Source organism: Palaemon carinicauda, chromosome 10 (assembly GCF_036898095.1).
Source record: "Palaemon carinicauda isolate YSFRI2023 chromosome 10, ASM3689809v2, whole genome shotgun sequence".
NCBI classification, from domain to species: Eukaryota; Metazoa; Arthropoda; class Malacostraca; order Decapoda; family Palaemonidae; genus Palaemon; species Palaemon carinicauda.
In genome coordinates this window covers 155,101,216-155,118,265 of record NC_090734.1, presented here as the reverse complement: position 1 = coordinate 155,118,265, position 17,050 = coordinate 155,101,216, and positions in this window count along the sequence as shown.

Here is a 17,050-nt window from a genome sequence, read left to right as displayed (position 1 = left end):
ATCAAAATCAAGAAGGCAGTTAGAGCTTGCAATTGAAAGGTCAATGCATGACAAAGTACCTGTCTGAACATGGAAGTGTGTGGGCTCTCCTGTATTAAGGAGTCCCACATCCTCATTCTCCACAATTGATGAGATAATATTGCCCCTTGTGTTGGCCAAAACATTACCCCATAAAGGATGTCTACCATTCATATCTCCCAGTAAGAGAAAAGGTTGAGGGAGTTGTTGAATGACCTCTGCTAAATCATCATATAAAATATTATCATTTGGAGGTAAGTACAGAGAGCATATTGTATATTTTCTCCCTATATCAATTTGTACAACAACTGCCTGCAGGGTTGTACGTATAGACTTGGGTATTTGGGGAACATCTCGACGAATGTACATGAGACTTCCGCCATGGCTCCCTGCTTGTTGATTATATGGTGTTCTATAGCTAATATACTCTCGAGGACTAGGAGTGTTAGAATCAAGCATACTTTCCTGTAGACATACAATTATGGGGGATTGCTCGTGAATTAGGAGCTTAAGTTCTTCATATTTCGCCCTCAAACCCTGACAGTTCCATTGCAAAATGGAGGAAAAAACTATGGTTTATTTTTTGGAAGAGCTTTTAGATGAAGTCTTCCCATTAGCAATTGCCTGAAAGCAGCCGACGTTGCCACCGCTCTGACCTCATGCGACTTGACCTTTAAAAGCCCAAGGTCTGATTCATTACAATGAATATGAGCTTCCCTAATTAAAAGCCTGATGAAATAAGACAAGGCGTTTTTAGACATCTGTAAAGAGGGCTTCCTGACTGAACACCACAAAGATTCAGACTTGCCTCGTAAATCTCTTGTTCTCTCCAAGTAGCATCTTAGAGCTCTCACTGGGCACAAGACTCTTTCTACCTCATCTCCAACCAGATCCGTAAGATTTGGAATCTCGAACGCTTTATGCCAAGGTTGAGAAGGGCGTTCGTTTTTGGCAAGAAAGCCTAACTGCAAGGAACAGACAGCTTTGCCATTACGAAATCCAACGTTTTTGCTAAACGCATGGATCTCGCTCACTCTTTTGTCCGTCGCAAGATTGACCAAAAATAAAGTCTTCATAGTGAGGTCTTTCAAGGAAGTTGAACCCAGTGGCTCAAACCTGTCGCTCATGAGAAATTTCAAAACAATATCCAGATTCCAGGCTGGAGAATCTTGGATCCGACGTTTTGAAGTCTCGAAAGACTTGAGAAGCTCTTGTAGATCCTTATTGTCAGAGAGGTCAAGGCTTCTATGCCTAAACACAGTAGCTAACATACTCCTATAGCCTTTGATAGTAGAGGAGGAGAAATTGCATTTCCTTCGAAGGTAAAGCAGAAAATCTGCAATTTGAGCTACAGAGGTACTGGATGAGGAAAGACTCTACACCACTCTCTGAAAACCTTCCACTTAGATTGATAGACCTTGATGGTCGAAGTCCTTCTTGCTCTCGCAATAGCTTGAGCTGCCTCCTTCGAAAAGCCTCTAGATCTAGCAAGTCTCTCGATAGTCTGAAGGCAGTCAGCTGTAGAGCGTGGAGATTTTGATGCAATCTTTCCAAGTAGGGTTGTCTGAGAAGATCTGCTCTTAAGAGGAAGAATTCTTGGGGTGTCTATCACCCATTCCAGTACCTCTGTGAACCATTCTCTTGACGGCCAATAGGGAGCCACAAGGGTCATCCTGGTTCGTTTGGATGTCACAAATATGACAAATTCGAAGATAATTTGTATTTTTCCTAACCATACAAACCTTAGCTATTTACAAAGGGTTTACTTTTAGCGCAGCTGAAATGACGAGCCAATAGTTTTAACGAGGGTTAATTACCATCGCTAGTTAGCGGGGGGTGGGGAAGGGTAGCTTGCTACCCCTCCCCCCTCCATACACCGGTGACTTGCTTCACTTCACTTAGAGGTAGGACTTGACTTGGGGGTCAGGGATGGCGGGCACATATGTGTAAATAGCTAAGGTTTGTATGGTTAGGAAAAATACAAATTATCTTCAAATTTGTCATTTGTTCCGTAACCGAAATACAAACCACGCTATTTACAAAGGGTGACTTACCCCTTAGGAAGGGTGGAAAGTCCCCAGCCTTACTGACTTCTGCCTGCCCGGGGGCTCGATCCCTCAGTGAGCAGCACTAGAGAGAGGGAGCCCCTGTACCTCACAAGTTCCTAGCATCGCTAGGAACAAGTGGCCTACATAAGCAGTGTGAGGAGGAGAGTGTGACTCGTCCTATGAAGTTGACCTTGAGACCTTCAGATAGGAATTCTAAGATAGGACGTTCCCCATACCACCTCGTCAGGGTATGGGAGACGCAACAGTATTAAGCTTAATACTAGGAGCACAAAGAAGCATGGGTTACCTGCAGAGGTCGAGGTCAGCTATGCGAGGACCAGGATGCTGCTTCCCCAAGAGAGGGGAGAATGAAGAAAGAAGTAAGGGTCAGACATACTCTTTCATTCACGCAGACTAAGACCGGGTAACAACGCCCTCAACCTACTGCTACTTGTCCAAAAAGGAGCCTGAGGTTAGACCAGCTGTTGTGCAGCCACCACAGGGCCGATAGAAAACGTATCGAGGCTCTTGTGGGTCACGTCTTGCAGGTAGTGGGCTGTGAAGGTCGTTTGACGCTTCCAGACCCCAGCTTGAAGTACCTGCGTCACAGAGAAGTTTCTCTTGAAGGCCAGGGATGTAGTAATGCCCCTGGAATCGTGGGCCTGAGGGCGACGTGACGGAGGAGGGTCAGGATTCAGGGCATGGTAGATAACCCTTCGAATCCAAGCTGAGATGGTGTTCCTGGTGACCCTCCTCTTTGTCCTGCCTGTGCTCACAAACAAAGCTCGCACATGAGGACGGACTGCAGCCGTTCTCTTCAAGTAGTGCCTCAGACACCTCACTGGACATAGTAGCAGTTGGTCTGGGTCGTTTGTTACAGAACGGAGACTCGCGATCCTGAAAGAGTCGAACCGAGGATCCGGCACTCCAGGATTCTGAGTCTTGGCCACAAACTTAGGGACGAACCTGAACGTTACCTCCCCCCATCCCCTTGAATGGGCGATGTCGTACGAGAGACCATGAAGTTCACTAACTCGCTTGGCCGAGGCCAAGGCGAGTAGGAAAGCCGTCTTCCAAGACAGGTGGCGATCAGAGGCCTGGCGTAATGGCTCGAAGGGAGGTCTCTTAAGAGACCTGAGGACTCGAACCACGTTCCAAGGAGGGGGTCTCACTTCCGACTGGGGGCAGGTAAGCTCATAGCTACGTATGAGTAAAGAGAGTTCTAGCGATGAAGAAATATCTACGCCCTTCAATCTGAAGGCCAAGCTTAAGGCTGAGCGATAGCCTTTCACTGCCGAGACAGAAAGGCGCATTTCTTCTCGCAGATACACGAGGAAGTCCGCTATTGCTGGAATAGTGGCATCGAGTGGAGAGATACCCCTTCCACGACACCAACCACAAAAGACTCTCCACTTTGCTTGGTAGACTCCCTCAGAGGACCTTCGCAGGTGCCGAGACATTCTCTCCGCAACCTGTTGCGAAAAGCCTCTCTCCGCGAGGAGACGCTGGATAGTCTCCAGGCGTGAAGCCGAAGCGAGGCTACGGCCCTGTGAGGGACGCCGGAGTGGGGTTGTCTGAGAAGCTCGTGTCGTGGAGGAAGCTCCCTTGGGAGTTCCGTCAGGAGTTGCAGAATGTCCGGAAACCATTCCGCGTGATGCCATAGCGGAGCTACTAGAGTCATGGAACAGTTGACCGATAGTCTGGTCCTGTTGAGCACCCTTTTCATCAGACAGAATGGTGGGAAGGCGTACACGTCGATGTTGTCCAACCGTTGCTGGAAAGCATCTTGCCAGAGTGCCTTGGGGTCCGGGACTGGTGAGCAGTACAGGGGCAGCTTGAAGTTCAAGGCTGTCGTGAACAAGTCCACAGTCGGGGAACCCCACAAAGTCAGGACTTTGTTGGCTATCTGAGGATCCAAAGACCACTCGGTACTCACTATCTGCGAAGCCCTGCTCAGACTGTCGGCGAGCACATTCCTCTTGCCAGGAATGAAGCGAGCTGATAGTGTTATCGAGTGGGTTTCGGTCCACCTCAGAGTCTCTACTGCAAGATGGGATAGCTGTTGCGAAAAAGTGCCTCCCTGCTTGTTGATATAAGCCACTACCGTGGTGTTGTCGCTCATCACCACCACGGAGTGACCCGCCAGGGACCGTTGGAACTGCTGAAGAGCCAGAAAGACGGCTTTCAATTCTAGCAGGTTGATGTGTAGGCACTTTTCTGATTCTGACCAAAGGCCTGAGGCCCTCTGGTTCAGAACGTGCGCCCCCCACCCTTCTTTTGACGCGTCCGAAAACAGAGTCAATTCCGGGGGGAGGACGAGAAGACTCACTCCCTTCCGCAGGTTCTCATCGGCCAGCCACCACCGCAAGTCCGTCTGTTCCAGAGACCCCATTGGGATCAGAATGTCCGGGGAATCGGATCCTTCATTCCACCGGGACTTGAGCCGCCATTGAAGGGATCTCATCCTGAGGCAGCTGTTTGGAACCAGACGGGCCAGGGAGGATAGGTGGCCCAAGAGACGCAACCACGATTGGGCGGGGAGTTCTTTTCGCCTGAGGAAAGGTTCCGCCACCCTCCTCAGCCTTGCTATCCGGTCGTCTGATGGAAAGGCTTTGTGGAGATTGGTGTCTATTAGCATGCCTAGATAAACCAGTCGTTGGGACGGCTGCAGAGAGGACTTCTAGAGGTTTACCACGATCCCCAGATCCTGGCAAAGATCTAGAAGCCTGTCTCGGTGCCGAAGAAGGGTCGACTCCGAGTCTGCTAGGATCAGCCAATCGTCCAGGTAACGAAGGAGACGAATGCCGTTCCTGTGCGCCCAAGATGAAATCAGGGTGAACACTCTAGTGAACACCTGAGGAGCTGTGGAGAGACCGAAACACAGCACCTTGAACTGGTAGATCTTGTTGTCTAGGCAGAATCTCAGGTACTTCCTGGAAGACGGATAGATTGGGATCTGGAAGTACGCGTCCTTTAGATCCAGTGTACACATGAAGTCTTGTGGTCTCACTGCAAGTCTGACCGTGTCTGCTGTCTCCATGCTGAACCGGGTTTGTTTGACAAACCTGTTCAGAGCTGAGAGATCGATGACGGGTCTCCAGCCTCCAGTAGCCTTCTTTACAAGAAAGAGTCGACTGAAGAAGCCTGGGGAGCCGTCCACGACCTCCTGGAGAGCACCCTTCTCGAGCATGGTCTCGACTTCGGCCTGAAGGGCCAGCCCCTTTGCCGATCCCGTGGCATAGGAGCTCAACGACACTGGATTCGCTGTCAGGGGAGGTTGAGATGTCGTGAACGGGACGCGATAACCTTGGCCGATCACCGAGACCGTCCAAGCATCGGCCCCGTGTTGCTGCCACCTGCGGACGCAACGCTGAAGGCATCCCCCCACAGGTGGACATGCAGGGGGACTGCCACTCCTAGGGCTTGCGGCCGCGGCCGCCACCCCTAGGAGTCTTGCCTCCCCTGGAGGACTTACCGCCCCTCTTGACCTTGGCTGGAAAGGGCTGGGGCTTAGACACCACTCTCTTAGCTGCCGGTGCCTGTTTGGGAGCCTTACGAGGCTGTTGCTGCTGTTGTGGCAGGGCTGGAGGCTTATAGGGCCGAGTTGTAAGGGCTCTGTGGAGGAGGGAGTCCGTGCTGGATTTCCTCCACCTCTCAGCCGTTCGCTCCATGTCTTGAGGCTCATACAGGCTCTCCCCCAGAAGGGAAGCATGTCGGAGCCTACACACATCTACGGCGGGGACCTTCGGATGGAATCTCTCGGACACAGCATCGCGTCACTTCAACACCGAGTTGGCCCACAGGGTGGTAACCTGGTGCGCCAAAAACTCGATGGAGCGGGTGCCCGAGAGCAAGAAGGTCTCTAGGGCCTTCCTTTTGGTCTCCTTGGACAAGTCCTCCGATCGCAATAGGATGCCCAGAGATCCTAGCCAGAAGTCCAGCCACGAAGTGGCCTGCATGGCACACTTAGCGACCTTCTCGTGGTTAAGGATCTCTGCCGCCGAGAACGACACCTGCCGGGCAGAGAGTTTCTCAAGGGGAACTCCCTTCGCCAGCTCCTCCACAGAGTGATGGAGAGGAAGAGCGAGGTTGTGCTCACCCAGGATCTCGAAATACGTCCTCTGCTGAAGGCGAGGAGGAGGGATGAGCTTGTTCCCAGCAGTGGAACAACTGGAGGAGGCAAGAAGTGCGAGCTGAACGTTGGCCCTAGCCCTGGCACTCTTCAGCCCCCGAGACCAGGGCAGAGCTGCACTGGTCTTAGGGGCCTTCCGAACGTCAAACACTTCATCCAGAATCGTGTCTTTGCCTTCACGGGGGGCGATGACTGGATCCGTAAGTCTGTTAAGTTGCCTTATTAGGCTTAGGACCTGCCAGAAGGCATGTTCGGACTCTTGCTGTTCTCCTCCCTGTGGGCTGGCAGCTAAGTCTCCTGCCCCAGGAATCTCTTCCTGGGGTGATACGTGGACATTCCCCTGGGTAGTCGTGGGTTCCTGACGAATCCTTGCAGAGGATTTAGGGACGGTTTTGGAATCCTTGGATTCCCTCCTGGGAGGGATACAGGATCCCAACGAGGTTCGAGGGGCCCCTTCCTCACGAGACGATTCTCCTGCCTGAAGCGAAGTCTCCCCCCCTGGTGCCGAGGGGAAGACTACCGCCCCACTGGACTCGCCTGAGGACGGAAAGGCCTCGTCCACGGGAGAAGGAGAGAGTACTCGTGCAGGAGAAGGGACCTTCGAGACCGACCTCTTGGGAACCAACTTCGCCCTGTGGGAAGTCACCACGAAGTCCAGTCCCCTCTTTCTCTTCAGCGTAGGAGAGACCGCCGATGGTTTGTTACCCTGGCCGGCGAGTGCTGGTTTCATAACTCTCACTAACGCCCGTGCCAGCGGACCAAACCAAGTCTGCTGCTCCAAGGACACAGAGTCCGAAATCCTCGCTAAATGGAAAGGAATCGGGCAATCCTTTGGAGTGGACACGACGGTACCTGCCTGAAAAGAAGGTGGGGAAGAATGCTGTACTAACCTCTCTTCGTCCTGCACTACCAACCTGTGCTTGGATGGAGGTGATCCTGAGTGCCGTCTAGGAAAACGCGTTCCTGCTGCTACCACCGGCTGTGGAATTCGCCGCGAACGATGGTCGCGCGGGATCGCGGGCGAGCAGGTGGATGATCGCGCGGGCGCGCAGGTGGATGATCGCGCGGGCGCACAGGTGAGCGGTCACGCGGGCGCGCAGGCGAGTGGGCGCGAGGGTGGGCAGGTAAATGAACGCGTGTCCGAGGCGACGAACGCAAGCGTTGGCACGACGGCGAGGGAACGCGCTGCCGCGTAGGTGAGGAAGATCGCTGGCGATGTAGATCCACAGGCGATCGATGACGAGCTGGTGAGTGCAGTCGCTCAAGTTGGCGATAGCGCAATGTGGTATGTCGACGCACTGGCGTGCGATGGTGAGCAGCATGCACAGGTGAATGACCGCGTAATGGTAAGCGATCGTGAGCAGCATGCACAGGTGAATGATTGCGTGATGGGTTGCGATGGTGATCAGCATCCGCAGGAGGGCGATCGTTCAGGGGCGAGCGATGGAGAGCAGCATGCGCAGGAGGGCGATCGTGCATTGGCGAGCAGCATGCGCAGGCGGGAGATCACGCGATGGCGACCTAGAAGCTGGCGAACCATGTTCCTTCAGGAGCGTTGGAGAACATTGGCGCGCTAGCTGTCGCTGTTGAATAGGCGATACTGAGATCGCCTGTGCGCGCTGGCAAGCAGGTGAACGCTGGCGAGGAGGTAATCGCTGGCGCGTAGGTGATCGCTGGCGAGCAGAAGGTCGACGCGTGTCATGTGAAAGGACAGGTGGCGTGGCGCGTTCACGAGCAGGAACTGGGAGATCGCTGGCGCGTTGGCGAACATGTGTTTTTGACACGCGCAGCACGATGTTGCGTAGCCACAGGACCAGGCAGATGGTGAGCAGGGAGTTCAGCAGGAACTAAAGGGTGGTCAGAGACCGCAGGGTGAAGGTCCTCAAATGAGCGCTGACGAGCAGGAGAGCGCTGGCGAGGGGGGCGAACATCAGGAGAGAGCCGACGAGCAGGAGAGTCTTGGCGAGCAGGAGATCGTCGACGAGCAGGAGAGCGCTGGCGAGCAGGAGAGTGCTGGCGAGCAGGAGAGCGCTTGTGCGCTAGCACTGCTCGCGTAAGGGAAGGATCCCTTAGCCCCGAAGGGACCGTTGCCCGTCGGGTGACGAGTTCTCCAGAAGGCGAATTTCTGGCAAGAGATGGTGAGCGGTCTGCAGAGAGGTTCAAGGAGGGCGGAGCTGTAGGTTGAGGCTGACGAGGAGAGTCCCCCCAGAGGATGAAGACCCAAAAAGGCACCTCTTAGTCCCCCTGTAAGGAGAAGGGAGGCCCTTGTGGCGTAGTGGACGGTGAGCCTTACGGCGGAGGCGGCCTCGGGGAGATCGTCGGGACCATCGGTCCTCCGAAGGGGAGTCTCCGTTAAAGCACTTCCCTCAGAAGGAAGCTGAGCAGCAGTCGAGACCGAAGGACTCACTTCCCCCTTCGAAGGATAGGATGTACGGAAGGAGGAGGAGAGCCTTTAGCACCATCACCCGCAACTGCACCTGCGGCGGAAGGCCCAGCCACGTCGGAGGCCTCTTGTCACCAAGACGTCGACAATAGACAGAGGGTCTACCTCTGCTACCACCGGCGACTGCTTAACAGCAGCCCCCAACGAGACAAGGTCAATAAGAGCGACCCTGGAGGGCAAGCCCTTAAGCCCCAGGGATGACCAAATCTGTAAAAGATCATCACTGGATAAGGCATTATCAATAACCTCCCCTAGAGGAGGAGGGGGAACCGCCTCGCTATGGGAGGCGACGCCCTCTCCCCCCACCGAAGGTCGGGAAACAGAACAAGGGCCTGCGCTCCCACTCGGCCGACTCTCCTTAGGAGGCGGACGAGGGGGAGCTTCGGAGGAGGTTTGGGCAGCGGAAGAAGAGTCCCGAGAACCTTCCTCCTTCAAGGCTAACCCCGGAGGAGAACGGTCTCTCTTGGAACTCTTCTTACGCCGACGGCCAAACCTCTCCCACTGGGAGGCAGACCACTCCCTGCACTCACGGCACATGTTCTCCTGGTCACACCGTCGGCCCCGACATTGAGGGCAGAGGGTGTGTGGATCCGTATTAATGTCCGACATGAAGGACGACCGGCAACTCCAGGGCATGTACGCATTGTAAAGAAATAACTGAAGGTCAACTTCCAACCAACACACACGCTGAAAAGAAAAAGCAGAAAATTAAAGGCTGTCACGAAGGCGATGAGCAGACACGTCTGATCACCGCCGAGCCAAAAGTGAAGTGAAGCAAGTCACCGGTGTGTGGAGGGGGGAGGGGTAGCAAGCTACCCTTCCCCACCTCCCCGCTAACTAGCGCGGGGGTAATCAACCCTCGTTAAAACTATTGGCTCGTCATTTCAGCTGCGCTAAAAGTAAACCCTTTGTAAATAGCGTGGTTTGTATTTCGGTTACGGAACAATTCTGTATTACCCTGTACAGGATCTTGTAAGGAGGGAATGCATAGAGATCTAGATTGGACCAGTCCAAAAGAAACGCGTCTATGTGGACTGCTTCTGGATCTGGAACAGGGGAGCAATAAGCCTCTAGCCTCTTCGTCTTTGAGGTTGCGAAGAGGTCTATGCAAGGACGACCCCAAAGACGCCACAGGCTCTTGCACACCTGAAGGTTGAGGGTCCACTCTGTTGGAAGGATCTGATTCCGTCTGCTGAGACTGTCTGCCATAACGTTTTTCTCCCCTTGAATGAAACGCGTGAGAAGAATAATATTTCTCTCTCTTGCCCACATCAGGAGAGTTCTTGACGTCTCGTACAGCGAAATCGAGTGCGTTCCCCCTTGTTTCGAGATGTACGCCAATGCTGTCGTGTTGTCCGAATTGACCTGAACTACTTTGTTGGTGACTAAAGCCTCGAAACCTCTGAGGGCTAAAAGCACTGCCAATAACTCCTTGTGGTTGATATGCAAAGATTTCTGGGGTTCTGTCCAAAGACCCGAGACTTCTAACTTGTCTAGAGTCGCTCCCCATCCCATGTCCGAGGCGTCGGAGCATAATACAAGATCTGGGCTTTTCATTGACAAATCGAGGCCCTCCTGGAACTTGTCCGATTCCTCCCACCACCGAAGGCAGACTTTGATGGGGATCGTGATAGGAATGGAAATGGAATCTAAGTCCCTCTCCTTGTCCCAATGGCTGTTGAGATGGAATTGGAGAGGACGAAGGTTCAGCCTTCCCAGTGGAACGAACTGCTCCAAGGAGGAGAGGGTTCCAATCAGACTCATCCATTTCCTTGCTGAGCAAACTTGCTTGCTTTGAAACGAACTCAGTTTCAACTTGGCTTGCTCTATCCTTGAGGGAGACGGAAAAGCCCGAAAAATCTGACTCCGTATCGTCATCCCCAAATATAGAATCTCTTGAGATGGAACCAAGAGAGACTTTTCCTTGTTTACCAGGAGACCAAGTTCTTCCGCAAGGTCCAAGGTCGTCTGAAGATCCTTCAGGCAGTGATCGTAAGAGTGCGCTCTGAGAAGCCAGTCGTCGAGATACAGAGAGGCTCTTATGCCCCTTGAATGTAAGATCTTTGCTACATTCAGCATGAGCTTCGTAAAGATCTGAGGTGCTGTGCAAAGACCGAAGCATAGAGCTCTGAATTGGAAGACGTCTCCCATGAAAACGAACCTGAGGTAGGGTCTGAAGCTCGGATGGATGGGGATGTGGAAGTAGGCGTCCCGAAGGTCCAATGAGACCATCCAGTCGTCCCTCCTTACTGCTGCTAACACTGACTTCGAAGTCTCCATGGTGAACTTCGTTTTGATGATGAACCTGTTCAGCGCACTCACGTCCAGAACTGGACGCCATCCCCCCGAGTTCTTGGGTACCAGGAATAGCCGATTGTAGAAACCAGGTGAACGGATATCCTGAACCTTCTCTATGGCCCCTTTCTCTAACATAAGAGACACTTGGTTCGAAAGAGCTTGTCTCTTTGCCTCCTCCCTGTATCTGGGAGAGAGATCCACGGGCACTGAGACCAGGGGAGGGCTCCCTAGAAAGGGGATCTTGTAACCCTCCCTCAAGATCTGAATAGACCATTGGTCTGCCCCTCTCTTCTCCCACGCTTGCCAGAATTTGAGGAGTCTGGAACCCACTGCCTGAAGGCGAAAGCAGTCAGACTCTGCTTCGCCCTGCCCTGAAACCTCTTCTCTTACTCCTTCTAGCATCAGGTCTGGAGCAACCCCTACTAGAAGATCTTCCTCGAAAGGGCTGGGAAAACTTAGGAAAAGTATCTTCCTTAGACTTGCGGCTGACAAAAGAGGAAGGTAAAGCCTTTCTAGCGGACTTGGAGACAAGATACTGAGTGGCCTTCTGAGCTAAAGCTGCAGAGATCTCCCTGATAAGCTCTTGCGGGAACAGTAACGGAGAAAGAGGAGCATATAAGAGTTCGGACTTCTGGAAGGGAGTCACCCCCGGCGAAAGAAAAGAGCAAAGTTGGTCTCTTTTCTTAAGGATGCCTGCGGAAAACAGAGCTGCAAGCTCATTAGCGCCATCCCTTAAGGCCTTGTCCATGCACGACATCAAATGGACCAGGGCAGAGGTATCCCCCTCTTTAAAAGCCTCAACTTTCTTACCCAAGGCCCCCAGCGTCCAGTCTAAGAAGTCAAAAACTTCAAAGGCCCTAAAAACTCCTTTGAGAAGGTGGTCCATCTCTGAAGTGGACCAAAAAATTTTGGTCTTCCTCATGGCCGACCGCCGAGGAGCGTCTACGAGGCTTGAGAAATCTCCCTGGGCAGAGGCAGGAATCCCCAAGCCGAGAACTTCTCCCGTCTCGTACCAGATGCTCGACCTCGAAGCCAGTCTAGCTGGAGGAAAGGAAAAAGACGTCTTTCCTAAGGCCTTCTTAGACTGTAACCAGTCACCCATTAATTTTAGAGCTCTCTTGGACGAACGTGACAGAACCATCTTCGTAAAACGGGCTTTCTTAGAGGCTTTCCCTAAAGTAAACTCAGGAGGAGAGCGCGGAGCTATAGGTACAAAAAAGTCCGAAAACTCTTCCATAAAAACTTTCATAAGTTTTTTAAGATCTGCCGAATGACGGAAAGAAACAGAGTCCTCGTCTTCTGAAACGTCATCAAACTCCAAAGGAGAAAGCTGCGCTTCTACTTCCTTCTCCATCGACGTTCCTCCGGGAGCAGAAGGGTTAAAAGCGGTATCAATATCAGAAAAAATCTGAGTGCCAACCGCAACAGAAACAATTTCATTGCAAACAGTAACAGGCGGCAGAGTCGCATGTCGCTCAACCGAACGCTCGCGATCAGTCCGATCGGAGGCGAGAAGTTCCTGTACATGAACCGCATCAACGTCTTGAAAAGGATAAGGCTCCTCCTCGTAGTCCAAACTAACGTCCGAGATATGACCAGGGAAAGGACATTCAGGAGCATATTCAGAAACACGCTTGCCGTCAACCACTGGCAAGCAATCGGAACTACGAATCGCTCGTTGTTCAGCGACTCGTTCAAATGTAACCACCCCAGAAAAGCAACCCGAAGGACGCTCACTAAAGTAATTGGCAGAGAGGGAAACTTCCTGAAGGATAGGACGCTTGGCAGCCTGTTTAAAAGGACGTTCGGTAGCCTGTTTGCAAGGACGTTCGGCAGTCTGAACCTGAGGATCGGCAGCCTGTTCAGGAGGAAGTTCAGGAGCCTTAGTCGAAGGGCTAACAAAAACCTGTTTAACAGGACGTCCGACATCCTTCTTAGAAGAACGCACAGGCACACAGTCTCAAACACGTTCAATAGAAGAACCGTGGACCGCGGACTTAGGAAAACGATCACGATCGCTTCCTAAAGGCCGTTCGAAGCGGCTAGCAGGAAGCTTCGAACCCCGAGTACGAGGCCGCTCGGAAACACGACCTGGCTCACTTCTCCGATCACGATCGCTGATACAAGATTTGTCGTTACGCTGGTATGATTGCATAAAGGAAGAGAGCCTGCTTTGCATGTCTTGAAGAAAAACAAAGTCAGGATCCGAACGTTGCGAAATCGGCGATGAGGTCATAACGTTCTCCTCACCTCTAAACGGAATAGAGCCAGAAGGATCCTTGGAAACGTCCAGAGCCCTAAAAGTACGTTTGATCGGGGGGCTTTCAAAAGGCTCTGGAGAATCCCAATGACTGCATCCAGGCTTATAACTAACAGGACGTCGATAGGCCGTATCATAGGATCTCTTAAGAGGCCTGGAAGCGAGCTTCCAGCCTCTTTTAGGCAAGGGGTCATCCGAAGACGACGAAAAACACTTAACCTCACCTTTCCGATGGTAAGGGCGAACGTCCTGGGAGGCGCCCACAGGTACGTTCGAGGGGACGTCTACTCGTTTGTTAAAGCCTCTCGACTCCTTTCGCCTTTCGACATTCCTTCTCCCAGGGGTTGGGGAGCTTGGAAGAGGTCTAGGACTAGGAGGACGACAGACACGAGCAGGCGCACCCTCCACTGCACTTAACTTCACTGCACTTGCACCTTCACCTTTCAAAAGACGCACATCGGACATCAATTGTGTCCTGTCCGCAGCCAAAGATTCAACTTTAGTTTCAAGAGCTTGAATGGCCACTAACATATCCTTAAGGGAAGGTTCATTAGCAATTGCAATAGTGGGATCAGGATCTACCACTACAGGTGAAGGAATAGGATCAATGACATGGGAGGAGGAAATATCTCTAGAAGAGCGAGAAGAACTACGCCTCAATCTATCCCTTTTAAGTTTATGCCTGTATTTATCAAAATTAATCCATTCATGCTCTGACAACAAAACACATTCGTCACAGCGATCACCTAAATCACACTCTTTATCCCTACAAGCAACACAGAGAGAATGGGGGTCAAGAGAGGCTTTAGCCAAACGGGTCTTACACCCACTAGCCACACATAACCTAAAAGTAATAGGATGGGTGGCCATTTTGAAAATTTAAAGAGAATTAAGACAAGCAAAGGTCAAAAATCATCTAATCCCAACAAAACCAAGAAATATCCAAAGCGAGATCAAAAACAAGCGGGAGTCAATAACCAAAGATTTGTACTTCACCAAAAAAACGATCAGTAATGACGGAGTAGAATTCACATGTCGCCGCTAGCGACGGCAGGGAATATATGAGGGTCACTGGAATGGTTCCCAGGTACCTCGCTAAGGTGCAGGGGTGGTACACCTGGCTATCCAACTGGCGGTTGGCGCGAGTTTCGAATTTTCTGCCGTTGACGTCAGGACGTAAGCTATATATATAACTACCGGGTGAGTCTTGTGTTTAAAAACGGGTGTTCTAATAAAAGTAAATACTGTATAATGTATCTCATTAGAATAGTTTCTAGCGTGTGTCTCCAATTCTATATCACCAATATAATATGGATTTTGTATACAGTACTTTGCTTACCTGCTGTTCGCAAATATATTATGGTACTCAATCACTTTTAATCTGTGTCACTGAAACCTCTGTTGGAAAGGGACTCTTCGTGAATTTACGAGAAGACTGACAGTGCCACGAGTGTCACAATCTCAAGAAGTTACATCACAAATGAGAGTGAGACTCGTAAACAAATTGAAAAAAAGCATATAAACAAATGAGCATCAATTATAGGCTAAGCTAAAGGTTTGAAGGTTTAAAGGTCGCTCAAGAATGGCGGAGGCAAGGGACAGTGACATTGCCCTAGAGACTGACCATATATTATATGATCAGCGCCCAAGCCTCCTCTCCACCCAAGCTAGGACCAGGAAAGGCCATGCAGTGGCTGCTGATGACTCAGCAGATCGACCTATAGCTCCCCCAAACCCCCCAACCTTAGCTCACAAGGATGGTAACGTTGCAGACACTAATGGCACTAACGAGTCTGAGCGGGACTCGAACCCCTGACTGGCAAACACAAGGCAAAGACATTACCAATCAGGCCACTTGAGCAGAACTAATCTTACTCTTTATGAGGCAGTCTTATTGGAATCTAGTACTGAAGTACACTTTTAACCCTTTTACCCCCGGGCCTATTTGGAACTTTCCAACCCTTAACCCCCAGGTGTTTTTTTTTTCAAGCACATTTTGCAATATATATATATATTTTAAATTGCTCTAACAGCCTTAATTTTCGTCATAGAGAGGTCAGGTTGGTCTCATTCTTTTGGAAAATGCCCGAAGTTTCTCAAAAAATTATCAAAAATATGCAAAAAAAAAATGTAAATAGCAGTTTTTTTGCAAGGACGTACCGGTACGTCCATGGGGGTAAAGGGATGATTTTTGTGAAACGTACCAGTATCTCCTTTGGGGGTAAAAGAGTTAATATCATTCAATTTTATAACTGCAATAGTTTTTCCAAGGCATATACAGTACAATGAAAATACCTGGTCTAATCATTAAGCTGTTTGAAATTGGTTAATTTGCCAATCTTCAATAAGCAGAGCAAAATGACTGGAATAACGAAGTATATTTTACTTATTTTTCTAAATAATAAAACATTTCCACAGTTCTTACAATAATATACATAGCGGAAGTAAAAAATTATCTTGATGGTAAATAGAATTCAAATGTTCGTCTGACAACTCTGACACTGTTGTATGGCAATGATGCCTGATATAAAGCATCATATTTTTTTTGGATTGTCTGATCAATACTCTACCTGAAATTTTATATTAAACAGATATGATTTAAACACAAGCTGTTATTACTATATTATTACATTACACTTACATTATGAAGCGTGAAGTAGGAGATGACGAATGGAGAAGTATTGAATTGAAAGCTCAAGATACAGACGACTGGCGAAAATCTAACCGAGGCCCTTTGCGTCAATGGGCGTAGGAGGAGATGATTATGATGATGATGATGAAGATGATTACTATTACATTTATCGCCAACATTTGCTAAGAAAAAACAGTATTATGTCAGCAGACAATTTTGTTTTAGGTGTAAAATTCATCCTACTCCTTATGCCTTTGCAATGGTATTGTGTCGTATAAAAATGTAACCATTCAAATATTCATCAGTAAATAAAACAATGCTAGAACAGTATATACGTGAATTCTGGAAGGCTACCCGTTTTAAGAAAATTGCCATAAATTTTAAAATATTCAAAATCTTTACAGCTAAAGCATTTGAAATACATTTTTTCTTTTGGCAAAAATGCTCTTATGACTAAAAATTTCTCATAGAAATTGAATGAGTCAGCTGATAAGAAGACCAAAATTCTCTAATGAACTGTTTTAGCATAGCTTTACTTGATAAGATCTCTAAATAATTATATCTTACCACACAATACCACTAAATAAATCATAAAAGACAAGATGGCTTTTTACAATAAAAAATAAATTGCCAGCCGACGTAAAAATATTAACCCCTTTTTGTTGGGCTTCGTGTTTTAGTTTTATGAATTATATATATATAATATATATATATATATATATATATATATATATATATATATATATATATATATATATATATATATATATATATATAACGGATTTTGAGCGAAGCGAAAAATCTATTTTTGGGTGAGATAGCCATGGCGTCCTGATGGAAGGTTCCTGTTTGGTAGCTTCCTTGGGTATAAGACTACTAAGATATTCCCAGAGAATTTAACCACAGGTTATCACAGAATTCTAACTTCTGGAGCGAGTATCTCAAAGGTTTCCCTTTAAGACATCGTAATACAACAGGGGACACGCATGTCTGAACGTGCCACATAGCTATCTTCACCCCGAACAGAGTTAATGCTTCGGTGTGTAAGGACTGAGAATAGCTGGGAGCCGTTCCACAGCTAATCTCACTCGTGGCTACTACTGATACTCGAGACGTAAACAAACGGACGCCATTGCTCTGATGACGTCACGCCCGTCTTCATCCTGAAGCCAGTTGCTGCCCATCACCATGATACAATTGTGTAGGGTGGGAACAAAAC